Raw genomic sequence first — 12,500 nt, 5'->3', positions numbered from 1 at the left:
CTTGTGGTGGGCTGTTTATGCGCTGATGACAAGAAACTTGATATGTGTCTCTATGCCCTTGGACCTGTGCGCTCACTGTGGTAAACCACTACGCTCACCAAGGGTAATCTAGGGTGCCGACACCTGCCAACATGATTTTCGTCACCCCCCTCACTCCAAGTGGGAGAAGTAAAAGTTACGAAAGTCCCTTCCTTCACCCAGTATTCACAAACCCGATCAAGGTAATGTCATCTCTTTTTTCATGCCCCAGTATTAGAGGCCAAAAAACAAATATTAAATGAAATAAAGCGGTCCAAATAATGACCCTCTGTAATGTGTAGCATTCAAGATGTTGAGAGAGTTTAGCTCGTGGCGGGTCAATCTGGTATTTCATGGAGTAGGGGCCGAATGTGGTCGGGCATTCCCCCTTTTACCTTTAGCTTCTTGCGACGGTGGTTGGGCCTTCCAAGGCCTTTGGCCTTCGCTCTCTCTGACGTAATTGCGTGCAGCCTTTGTCCCATAGCTCCTGTGGCAAGTGAGCTTCTCCCAGGCGGCTTGTGGAGAAAGTGTTCTTATATAAAAAGTAAGAGGCACACAAAACACAAGAGCCCGGATAGCTCAGTCGGTAGAGCATCAGACTTTTAATCTGAGGGTCCAGGGTTCAAGTCCCTGTTCGGGCGAAGGGCCATCTTCTTGTCGGCGGCCTCAGCTTGCAGTCGTGACAGTCCAGCACTGCCGTGTGTCGGCGTACGCTTAAAGATGTGACAGAGTTCACATAGAGTGATTGCTTCATGAATTTTTCGTTGCTTGTGGTGGGCTGTTTTCCCCTTTAGGAGTTTTGCGCTAGACGATTTTAGTAAAGCGGTAGCCAGTTCATTGTTTTTTCAGCCAACTTTGAGGTCGACAACGGGACAGAGGACATCAGGGTCGCCGTAGTCGTGGCCGTACCTTCCAGCGATCAGCCGGCTGAACAATTCCTAACATTTCCTAACAGTATTTGAATACGTCCGAACGTCGTCTGAACATTTCTGAACGAAGTCCGAACGAGGTGCATACTCCTTTGTAACTACAACCGAACAGGTCCTAATGCAAATCCTAAAGCTTCGAACAAGTGGGGCAAAGCAGCCAATCAATTCCTACTAAGAGGAAAGAGCCAATCGGCCATCGAGTTGACATACCAATCGCGCCGCTGATTGGCTGAATGAGTTTTGTGACATTCCAGCTGTTTACTGGACATCTGCTAACCGGAGATCGAAGGTAAGCAAGATTATCAAATTACAAATCCGTAACACTAATGTTAACCTATTTTATCAAACATCAAATTATGATTTTATTCCGATCGGTACATGCTTGCGTAGCAAAGTAAGCTAACTTAAAACTGACGTGTATCAGTTATCGCTAGCTAATGCTAATTAACCCTTTGATGCATAACATGGGTCATAAGTGACCTGACTGAGTTTTTATTTTCGATATTTTTGCAAGAATTTTATTTCATCATTCAGTATTCCAAGTATTCAGTCCCTGTTATTTCAGTCATGGCTGAGTGATTCTTTTCTGAATGTATGTTAATCATTTATTATTACAGGTAATTATTATATAACTAGTTTTTAATTTCCACAAATCGTTGTTCATTTTCCTTTCATACTTTATATACAAACACAGTTTTTGTAATTTTACATGAAAATCTATTTGTACATTTTTGCAAGTAGAAACTTATTTACTGCAGAAAATAATTAACCTGCCACATTTTTTACCACTTAACATGTCTTGCATGTTTTTTTTAATATTTGATGCATGTATATTTGTACATTTGATTCACATTTAATGCTTTTTTTTTTTTTACATATTTTATGTGTGTGTGTGTGTGTGTGTGTGTGTGTGTGTGTGTGTGTGTGTGTGTGTGTGTGTGTGTGTGTGTGTGTGTGTGTGTGCTGTGAAAAGGCTCAGTTACCTTTAAGTGGTACACACAGCAAGGTTTATTTTTTGTTTTTTATATTAATACATAAAAAGAATAGATAGAATAGAAAAAGAACTGAGAAAGTTAGTGTTATTCAGTGATATTAAATTATATTTTTACCTGAATAAAACCATTTAACTTAAGCTAAATTAGTAATTAGTTCTTAATTCGTTTTTTTAATCCTACATTATTTTTATTAATAATAATAATAATAATAATAATAATAATTTTACTGCAAAAAAAAGGTTTATCCCACTTTGTATTTCTGTCTTGTCTCTAAAAAAATAAAATAAATAAATAAATATATATATATATTTCTAAAATATAATCTTGTCTGATGTCCTCATGTGACTGGTTGGTAGCTCAATCGAAGAGAATGCACAACAGAAATGCACAACTGCATTGATTTGGTCCATATTATTTTTCAGATATGACCAAAACAGGCAAATCTTCTGCTTATTGGACTGACATCTGCTATAGGTATGCCCAGGGCACCTTCCAGTTCAGTACAGGCAAAAGGCCTGGAAGCAGAAAATGGAAGGAGGTCCTGGAGCGGATTGATGCCTGTCCTCTGCAAAGAGGGAATAAGGTGGACCTGTTTGGCAGGCACATAGAGTGCACTTGTGGGTTCCACAAGGTAGGTAATGATAGAATATTTAAAAAGCAAGATTAGTCCCTGTATCATGTAATAGACTATTTTGTGGACAATCCTCTGATCTATTCTCAGAGACCACAGTTCTGCAGAACAATTTGGTGAAATTATTTAACATGTATAGTATGACTTTCGTTTGTTCCTAATCTTCATTTTCTTCCAGTCAACAGATAAGGTCTTGATTGAGGCAGGGCCTGAGGTAGAGGCAGGCGGCAGCTCAGAGGAGGCAGGGACATCACAGGCAGAACAGGGGGTGAAGTGTTCTCTGTGTAGTGTGGTTGTGGAGGCAGAGAAGTTTTCAGAGCACCTCTCTGACTACCATGCTGAAGAGAGTTGTGACAGCTGTGGGGCCAAGGTCCAGGGTGCTATTGGACTCCTCCAACACATTGAGTCCAAACATTATGGGGCCCTATTGGCTCCACGTGACAGCCCTTCAAAAAATCCCACACCGTCTTTGTGCCCTTCACCATCTCCACAGCTGGTTCCACCTCCACAGCACTTGCCATCTCCACTGCCAGCACTATTGTCTCCATCCACGCGACCATCTCCATCCCCGCGGCCATCTCCATTCCCGCGGCCATCTCCATCCCCGCGGCCATCTCCATCCCCGCGGCCATCTCCATCCCCACAGCCATCTCCATCCCCGCGGCCATCTCCATTCCCGTGGCCATCTCCATCCCCGTGGCCATCTCCATCCTCGCGACCATCTCCATCCCAGCAGCCCACTCCATCCACGCGACCATCTCCATCCCAGCAGCCCACTCCATCCACGCGACCATCTCCATCCCAGCAGCCCACTTCATCCCCAAGCCACTCTCCGGCTCTACAGCCCTCACCTACACGGTGCTCTCCATCTCCACAGCTCACTCCAACCTCATGTCCAGCACCCTCACTGCAGGCCACACCATCTCTGCCTCAGGCTGTTACTGATTGGGAGAGCTTTCTTCCCAGTCAGTTTAAGAGAGTCCTCCAGCCAGGAGACTGGGTGTGGATTGCTAAGTGCCTATATGAGCCCACAGGGCAGCTGAGGCAGAACATCCAGGCGAACTGGTTTTATCCACCGATGCAGCCCAAGCCATCTCCTCCTGAGCCTGGGTGGTACTTCCGACAAAGGATGTTCTTGTGGGCACCGATGAGGATATGGGGCATTCCTCTTAAATGCCCACAGTGTGGTCGGAAGATGCACCATTCAGGGATATACCCGAAGGTCAGGGAGGTGATTGACATGGATAGCCGTTACTACCTGGTGGGTGGGGACTATCCACGCTGCAGTGCATGCAAGTTGCCAGTATGCCCATGGAGCCAGGACATCCTTTCACAACTGGATGTGGCACACAGGACCCTGTTTCCAGCGGTGCTGACCACTCAGCTAGCCCTGGACAGGAAATGTGTGACCTTCCTCAGGCCAAGGACCAGTGGCAACAGTTCCTCCTACTTCCAGTCAGCATTGGAGGAAGTCCACAGTGAGGAGTGGGCACGACGGACCATCCAGTACCTCTCTGACTGTGAGCATCATTTGAGAAAGGTTTCCCTGGTCCAATCTGCGATGGCACCTGCCTTTTCTGCACCTGCACCCTTCAGGTCACTTCCACTCGCCCAGTGGTTTGAGACTGTCCACTCCAACGACATCCTCAGTCATCTGGATGGGATGAAGGGGGTGATTACCTCCACCTATGGCCGAATCCTTAAGATGGATTCTACTAAGAAGGTTTGAACATCAGGTTTATTTTCAGCCATTCATGTTAATTAATTGGAATAATTATAATTTCATCATAATGATGAAAAAGTGTGAATTTGTGTTTTATATATTGTAATTCACCATAAAAAAAAAAAAAAAAAAAAAATATATATATATATATATATATATATATATATATAATTAAGACTGTCAGAATGTCTTTGTTTCCTTATGGTTTGTTATTCAGATCACCAAAAAGTTGGCTGGTGGCATTGGGGACACGGCTGCATGGATGACCAACATTGGGAATGAGCTTGGCCAGGTTCTGAACAGTGTTCTGACAACAGCTGAAGGTGCAGGACTAGAGGAGCTGTGCCAGGGTGTTGTGAAACGCTACCAGAATGCTGGCGAGCCAGAGCCTAAGGTCATCTATGTTGATCGGGATTGCTGCAGTCAGTCAGGTGGGATTTTCAAATGACTATTTTGTTACATGTGCATTGCAATATATTTTTCAAAAGTTAATAGTAGTGTAAAAAATATTTTCTCCCTATTGGTGAGGGTAATTAGTATTATTTTTACCATCAATGTAATATAATTGTAATAAATTACAATGAATGAAAAGTATGTTGAAAAAAACATCAAATGCATACTTATTTTTTTTTTCATCCTCCACAGGTACACCTGCTGTGCTAAATCTTTTTCGGCCATGGAAGTCTATTGTAAGGCTAGATATCTTCCATTTTATGAGAAGATTCAACTGCGGCCTTACTACAGAGCACCACCCTCTCTATGGTACCTTTTGTTCAAAACTTTCCTCCTGTATCTTTGAATGGGATCAGGAGGATGTGAAAGAACTTAAGGCAGCCAAGAGAGGGGAGTGGAAAAGCAGCCATGGAGGACAGGCTCCAACTGAGGCACAGCTCATGGCCAGCATCAGCCCAGGTGAACTGGCAAAGCACTGTAGGCGGCGGACTCGCAAGGCTGAGGAGATCAGGGCCATGATTTCAGGGCTGCTGGAATCAGTGTGGGAGCTAACGGACACTACAGGGCTTCATCTGGTTAACCCTGACAGCATGCACCATGTCTGGGAAATGCAACAAAAACACCTCGAGTGTATACAGGACCCTCCACATGTAGAGTTGTACACAAAGACGGGGACACTCCAGAAAGGTGGAAAAGTCCTAAACGTGCTTAGGTGTGGCAGGGGGTCATCCTCACTGGAAAGTTTTCACCGCCACCAATGTGCCTTTATTCCTGGTAAATTCTGATTGTTAAATTGCAGTATGTTCTGTAGATTTTTAAGCTTTTTTACTACCAGCTACTTGTCTCATTATACTTATTATTATTCTATGTTACTGTTCTATAACTGTGTCATTAAATAGTTATGTCCTGAGTTTATTTTTTTATTTTTTTTAGGATGGAGATGCAATGCCATGCACACACAAATGTACATGTTGGAGGGGGCCTCGAGGTGGAACATGAGCCGGGCTAGAGAAGCTGTATCTGTGGTGGGGGCCTCAACCCTCAGGACATTTGATGTCTGCTTAATGTCTCATTTGAACAACATGAGCCAACGGGTCCTTGGTTGGGCTTTGATGCCAGAATTCACTCCTCCAGGAAAACCCACTGGTAAGATATCTCTCAGGGTTATGCTGAGCATTGGAGTATTCCTCTCTCTCTCTCTCTCTCTCTCTCTCTCTCTCTCTCTCTCTCTCTCTCTCCTGTGTTAATGTGTGTATGTGTCCTCTCCCCATTAACAATATGTTTAAAATTATTGCAGCGGAGCGCATTGCAGTGGAGTACTTGTTGGCCCAGTCCAACAGAGGCGACCAGTTGATTGCACACCACAATGACATGCCTGTAGTCCCCTCAGAGGAGCCCGAAGATGAAAATGAAATCGACACGACTGTGTGCCATGCAGCTGACCTTAGGGCTGATGACTCTGACCCTCCAGCAGCTGTCGTGGAGGCCCAGGTGACCAGTCAGTTAGGTGACACTGGACCCAAATCTCCTGATGAGGATGTCACTGAGGAAGAGGAGGATGACATTGCAATTTCTAGCACATCAGGCCAGGTAATGTTGCTATCCTGTACTTTTACTTAAGAATGTATCTGGTGCATTGCAAAACACCTATTGTCAACTGTTTGTAAAGTTAAAATATATGCATGTACACTGCAAAATAATTACTACCTTTTTTACCAACACTGTATATATGTATTAGACTGTGGTTGTCTTTTTTCTAAATTTTCAGAGTACAGAGTGTGATTCCAGAGGTGTCTTGGGCTGGGAGGCAGCCCTAGCAGGCTACCTGGTTGGCCTAAACCGAACGATCACTGCCTTGTCATCACAAGAGGAGGCCGACATAGTCCAGCTGTACATGGCTCTGCATGCCATGGACAAGGTACCATCAAAATACAGCCAGAAGGTTAAGAAGAAGACTTTGCCAGGACCTTGGAGAGCATCCAGAAAGCGGAGTGGCTCTGCTCCCGGACAGCAGGCAGCAGAGAGGTAATTTGACTATTTTGATTTTCACTAGTTTATTACCTAGTACACTGTCTAGATTATATCATCCTTCTTTTCCATAGACTGTTCATGACTCATGGGCAGGCGGCTCAGGACCCTGAAGTCCACAGGGTCTGTGAATGTGTTTGCCTACGGCTTTTAAAAGAGTTTCAGCAAGCACGGAACAGGCCCAAGGACACAAAAGGAAAAACTCTGCCAATTCCACAGTCTATTGTGGTGGTATACAGCCACTTAAAACAGCTGTTAGAGGACAGCAGAGTGGTTCTAGGACAGACCAACCTGGTTCTGGTCCCAATAAACACCACTACTGTCTCTTCGTGGTGAGTCTTTTATGCAATACATTTAAACAATTACAGTATTATATTAAGATTGTACTTATAAAACCTTCCTGAACATGCTTTTTAAAAAATTATACTAAGCAAAAACAATGGGCTTTAATCTATTAAAATTGCTAACTTTAAATGAAGAATGTTTCTCTTGCAGGCTACTAAGAAGACAGAAACGTGTGGACAGAGACATGCTGCTGCAGGGTACAGCACTGCCCAATCAATTATATTTAGCAAAGGAGTCACTTCGCACCACACTTTGAATTCCCCCCTGGGTCCTACCCACCCTTTCCCAGATACCCACCTGGTCTACCAGTGCCTCAGTCTACCCAGTTTATGGCTCCTCCCCAATTTCAGCCCTCCTTCCATTTCCAGCCCCCTCCCCAATTCCAGCCCCCTCCCCAATTCCAGCCCCCTTCCCAATTCCAGCCCCCTCCCCAATTCCAGCCCCCTTCCCAATTCCAGCCCCCTCCCCAATTCCAGCCGCCTAATAACCTGCCACCACAAACTTGTCCCTCTACTCAGCCCAGGCAGCGCACATGGAGAAGGCAGAAAGCTGCCCAAGAGGATGAAGAACGAGCGGCTAGGGGTGAACCACCACGGAAACGACTAGCAAAGGATATATATCACTATATCTGCAAGCAGTGTGGGCTGACAAAAAATAAGACAACTGGCCACACTCAGCTGAAGGGCAGGTGGTATTGTCCAGCCTCAGGTCTCTCTGTTGCACAGTGGAAGGAGAATATACAGGGAAGTCTTTGATTTTTTTTTGATTGGTTTTGGACGTTTATATAGTTAGATTTTTATATAGTTGTGTATATGGTTGAGTTTTGAATTTGCTGTGCTGTGAACATTTTGTTTTTAGTTGCTGTTTGCAGTGCTTAATTTGCAGTGTTTGTTAAAAAGAAAGACACAACTCTTGTGGTGTAATAGTAACACAACCATCCTTTGGGTGGGAGATTCCAGGTGCAAGTCCTGGCAAGAGTGTGTAATGTGTTTGTCAGATCAGTATTTTTATTTATTTTTTATTAGAAAAATTGTTTTTATTAGAAATTGTATAGTCAAAATTAAGTCAAACACTTTACTCAAATCCCTTGTGAGTGTTCATGAAGTTTTCTTTCTTCCCCCATTTCCCCCTCTCTTTTCCCTTTCTTTCCCCCTTGTAGCAGTCCCTTTTGCCCTGTTTTTGGCTGAGTGGTTAAGGCGATGGACTAGAAATCCATTGGGGTCTCCCCGCGCAGGTTCGAATCCTGCCGACTACGCTCTTCACCAGTGCTGAGGAGAAGTAGGCGGGCCCTTTTCTTCCGTGTCCCTAGCACGCATTTGTGTGCCCTCTCTCCACAGTAATAAAAAGCGCCGCTAGCCCTTTTTTTTTCAATTCGGACGACCGGCACCACCAGATGTGAGCCAGTGGTGCGCCGTGATCGTATAGTGGTTAGTACTCTGCGTTGTGGCCGCAGCAACCCCGGTTCGAATCCGGGTCACGGCAGGCTTTTTGTTCACTGAGCTCCTTTCTGCCACCTCCATTTTTCGTACGGGTGCGGTGCCAGTTAAACTATACCAACAACGCAGGCAGCAGAGGCTGGCTTTCGGGGTCAACAAAGAAGGCTCGAAGTGCACGAGTCACTGATGGGGCCAAAAGAGCTGAAGCCATCTTTGTTTGATCCCGTCCAGGGTTTGCATCCCGTCATGGACGAGAGAGCGCTCTCTTTCCATGCTGGCTAAAGAAATTTGAAGCGTCGAAGCTGGAAGCGCAAAGGCTGCAAACACAGACCATGACGAGGCGCGCTTCGCTCCACTGCACGCTGGCGGGTGGCCAGATTGAATCTGCTCTTGACCCATGCCCCAGTATTAGAGGCCAAAAAACAAATATTAAATGAAATAAAGCGGTCCAAATAATGACCCTCTGTAATGTGTAGCATTCAAGATGTTGAGAGAGTTTAGCTCGTGGCGGGTCAATCTGGTATTTCATGGAGTAGGGGCTCATTTTGGCAAGTTGGGTGCAGTCGCGTGTGCTGAGAGCGAAGAACAGCAAGCGCAAATCTTCGTTAGTATAGTGGACAGTATCTCCGCCTGTCACGTGGAAGACTGGGGTTAGATTCCCCAACGGGGAGACCTAGTTCTCTGCTGCTGTTGAACGACTCATCCAAAAGCTTTTGGTGCAGACAGAGGTCACAGAAGGAGTTCTGCTTCGAGGTCAACCGCAGCCAAAAACAATGCGTTGGCCGGGAATCGAACCCGGGTCAACTGCTTGGAAGGCAGCTATGCTCACCACTATACCACCAACGCAGGCGCTCTGTGCCAGTTTTAAGCAATCAGAAAATAATGCTCGAATCCGGGTCACGGCAGCCCTTTGCTGTTAAGCGACGGGGACGTCCAGCTCCTTTTTGCCAACTCACCCTTCAGTTGAATTATGCGCCTGAAGCTCGGCGGCATCCTGTGCTGCCCGCCTCCAGCCAAGAGAGCAGGTGGTCCACAGGCAGGCGAGAGATGACAGGTCTCCCCGCGCAGGTTCGAGCCATGCCGAATGTGGTCGGGCATTCCCCCTTTTACCTTTAGCTTCTTGCGACGGTGGTTGGGCCTTCCAAGGCCTTTGGCCTTCGCTCTCTCTGACGTAATTGCGTGCAGCCTTTGTCCCGTAGCTCCTGTGGCAAGTGAGCTTCTCCCAGGCGGCTTGTGGAGAAAGTGTTCTTATATAAAAAGTAAGAGGCACACAAAGCACAAGAGCCCGGATAGCTCAGTCGGTAGAGCATCAGACTTTTAATCTGAGGGTCCAGGGTTCAAGTCCCTGTTCGGGCGAAGGGCCATCTTCTTGTCGGCGGCCTCAGCTTGCAGTCGTGACAGTCCAGCACTGCCGTGTGTCGGCGTACGCTTAAAGATGTGACAGAGTTCACATAGAGTGATTGCTTCATGAATTTTTCGTTGCTTGTGGTGGGCTGTTTTCCCCTTTAGGAGTTTTGCGCTAGACGATTTTAGTAAAGCGGTAGCCAGTTCATTGTTTTTTCAGCCAACTTTGAGGTCGACAACGGGACAGAGGACGTCAGGGTCGCCGTAGTCGTGGCCGAGTGGTTAAGGCGATGGACTAGAAATACATTGGGGTCTCCCCGCGCAGGTTCGAATCCTGCCGACTACGCTCTTCACCAGTGCTGAGGAGAAGTAGGCGGGCCCTTTTCTTCCGTGTCCCTAGCACGCATTTGTGTGCCCTCTCTCCACAGTAATAAAAAGCGCCGCTAGCCCTTTTTTTTCAATTCGGACGGCCGGCACCACCAGATGTGAGCCAGTGGTGCGCCGTGATCGTATAGTGGTTAGTACTCTGCGTTGTGGCCGCAGCAACCCCGGTTCGAATCCGGGTCACGGCAGGCTTTTTGTTCACTGAGCTCCTTTCCGCCACCTCCATTTTTCGTACGGGTGCGGTGCCAGTTAAACTATACCAACAACGCAGGCAGCAGAAGCTGGCTTTCGGGGTCAACAAAGAAGGCTCGAAGTGCACGAGTCACTGATGGGGCCAAAAGAGCTGAAGCCATCTTTGTTTGATCCCGTCCAGGGTTTGCATCCCGTCATGGACGAGAGAGCGCTCTCTTTCCATGCTGGCTAAAGAAATTTGAAGCGGCGAAGCTGGAAGCGCAAAGGCTGCAAACACAGACCATGACGAGGCGCGCTTTGTTCCACTGCACGCTGGCGGGTGGCCAGATTGACTCTGCTCTTGACACTATAGCGTAGCTCTGCTGTGAGCAGAGCCCCCAAAAATACAGGTCACTCGCAAAGGTTCCCCTCCACGGAAATCTTTAGTAAAAGGCGAAAGATTTATGCGCTGATGACGAGAAAATCGAGATGTGTCTCTATGCCCTTGGACCTGTGCGCTCACTGTGGTAAACCACTACGCTCACCAAGGGTAATCTAGGGTGCCGACACCTGCCAACATGATTTTCGTCACCCCCCTCACTCCAAGTGGGAGAAGTAAAAGTTACCAAAATCCCTTCCTTCACCCAGTATTCACAAACCCGATCAAGTTAATGTCATCTCTTTTTTCATGCCCCCGTATTAGAGGCCAAAAAAAATATTAAATGAACTAAAGCGGTCCAAATAATGACCCACTGTAATGTGTAGCATTCAAGATATTGAGAGACTTTAGCTCGTGGCGGGTCAATCTGGTATTTCGTGGAGTAGGGGCTCGTTTTGGCAAGTTGGGTGCAGTCGCGTGTGCTGGGAGCGAAGAACAGCAAGCGCAACTCTTCGTTAGTATAGTGAACAGTATCTCCGCCTGTCACGTGGAAGACCGGGGTTAGATTCCCCAACGGGGAGACCTAACTCTCTGCTGCTGTCGAACGACTCATCCAAAAGCTTTTGGTGCAAACAGAGGTCACAGAAGGAGTTCTGCTTCGAGGTCAACCGCAGCCGAAAACAACGCGTTGGCCGGGAATCGAACCCAGGACAACTGCTTAGAAGGCAGCTATGCTCCCCACAATACCACCAACGCAGGCGCTCAGTGCAAGATTTAAGCGGTCAGAAAAGAATGCTCGAATCCGGGTCATGGCAGCCCTTTGTCGTTGAGCGACGGGGACGTCCAGCTTCTTTTTGCCAACTCACCCTTCAGTTGGATTTTGCGCCTGAAGCTCGGCGGCATCCTGTGCTGCCCGCCTCGAGACAAGGGAGCAGGCGGTCCATATGCAGGCGTAGTCGTGGCCGAGAGGTTAAGGCGATGGACTCGAAATCCATTGGGGTCTCCCCGCGCAGGTTCAAACCCTGCCGACTACGGTCGGGCATTCCCCCTTTAGCTTTTTGCGACGGTGGTTGGGCCTTCCAAGGCCTTTGGCCTTCGCTCTCTCTGACGTAATTGCGTGCGGCCTTTGTCCCGTAGCTCCTGTGGCAAGTGAGCTTCTGCCGGGCGGCTTGTGGAGAAAGTGTTCTTATATAAAAAGTAAGAAGCGCGCAATAAACAAGAGCCCGGATAGCTCAGTAGGTAGAGCATTAGACTTTTTTTTAATCTGAGGGTCCAGGGTTCAAGTCCTTGTTCCGGTGAAGGGCCATCTTCTTGTTGTCGCCCTCAGCTTGCAGTCGTGCCGGTCCAGCTCTGCCGTGTGGCGGCATACGCTTAAAGATGTGACAGAGTTCACATAGAGTGTTTGCTATGCTGCCCCTTCATGAATGTTTCGTTGCTTGTGGTGGGCTGTTTATGCGCTGATGACGAGAAACTCGAGATGTGTCTCTATGCCCTTGGACCTGTGCGCTCACTGTGGTAAACCACTACGCTCACCAAGGGTAATCTAGGGTGCCGACACCTGCCAACATGATTTTCGTCACCCCCCTCACTCCAAATGGGAGAAGTAAAAGTTACGAAAGTCCCTTCCCTCACCCAGTATTCACAAACCCGATCAAGGTAATGTC

General features: G+C 47.1%; 9 non-coding genes across 9 annotated transcripts; 6 read left to right on the top strand and 3 right to left on the bottom strand.

The window, feature by feature from the left end:
* The first annotated feature begins 586 nt into the window (after positions 1-586).
* On the top strand, positions 587-659 carry trnak-uuu (transfer RNA lysine (anticodon UUU)). Its single transcript has one exon. It is a non-coding gene; the product is annotated as a tRNA-Lys (tRNA).
* Positions 660-8,532: 7,873 nt separating this feature from the next.
* trnah-gug (transfer RNA histidin (anticodon GUG)) lies at positions 8,533-8,604 on the top strand. Its single transcript has one exon. It is a non-coding gene; the product is annotated as a tRNA-His (tRNA).
* Positions 8,605-9,332: 728 nt separating this feature from the next.
* On the bottom strand, positions 9,333-9,404 carry trnag-ucc (transfer RNA glycine (anticodon UCC)). The gene has a single exon. It is a non-coding gene; the product is annotated as a tRNA-Gly (tRNA).
* A 437-nt stretch (positions 9,405-9,841) lies between these two features.
* On the top strand, positions 9,842-9,914 carry trnak-uuu (transfer RNA lysine (anticodon UUU)). The gene has a single exon. It is a non-coding gene; the product is annotated as a tRNA-Lys (tRNA).
* Positions 9,915-10,166: 252 nt separating this feature from the next.
* trnas-aga (transfer RNA serine (anticodon AGA)) lies at positions 10,167-10,248 on the top strand. The gene has a single exon. It is a non-coding gene; the product is annotated as a tRNA-Ser (tRNA).
* Positions 10,249-10,402: 154 nt separating this feature from the next.
* trnah-gug (transfer RNA histidin (anticodon GUG)) lies at positions 10,403-10,474 on the top strand. Its single transcript has one exon. It is a non-coding gene; the product is annotated as a tRNA-His (tRNA).
* Positions 10,475-10,833: 359 nt separating this feature from the next.
* On the bottom strand, positions 10,834-10,948 carry LOC141290660 (U5 spliceosomal RNA). Its single transcript, XR_012340192.1, has one exon. It is a non-coding gene; the product is annotated as a U5 spliceosomal RNA (small nuclear RNA).
* Positions 10,949-11,520: 572 nt separating this feature from the next.
* Positions 11,521-11,592, bottom strand: trnar-ucu (transfer RNA arginine (anticodon UCU)). The gene has a single exon. It is a non-coding gene; the product is annotated as a tRNA-Arg (tRNA).
* A 196-nt stretch (positions 11,593-11,788) lies between these two features.
* trnas-cga (transfer RNA serine (anticodon CGA)) lies at positions 11,789-11,870 on the top strand. Its single transcript has one exon. It is a non-coding gene; the product is annotated as a tRNA-Ser (tRNA).
* The last annotated feature ends 630 nt before the right edge of the window (positions 11,871-12,500 follow it).

Source organism: Garra rufa, chromosome 1 (genome assembly GCF_049309525.1).
Source record: "Garra rufa chromosome 1, GarRuf1.0, whole genome shotgun sequence".
Lineage (NCBI taxonomy): Eukaryota > Metazoa > Chordata > Actinopteri > Cypriniformes > Cyprinidae > Garra > Garra rufa.
This window is presented reverse-complemented; position numbering and strand designations above follow the sequence as displayed.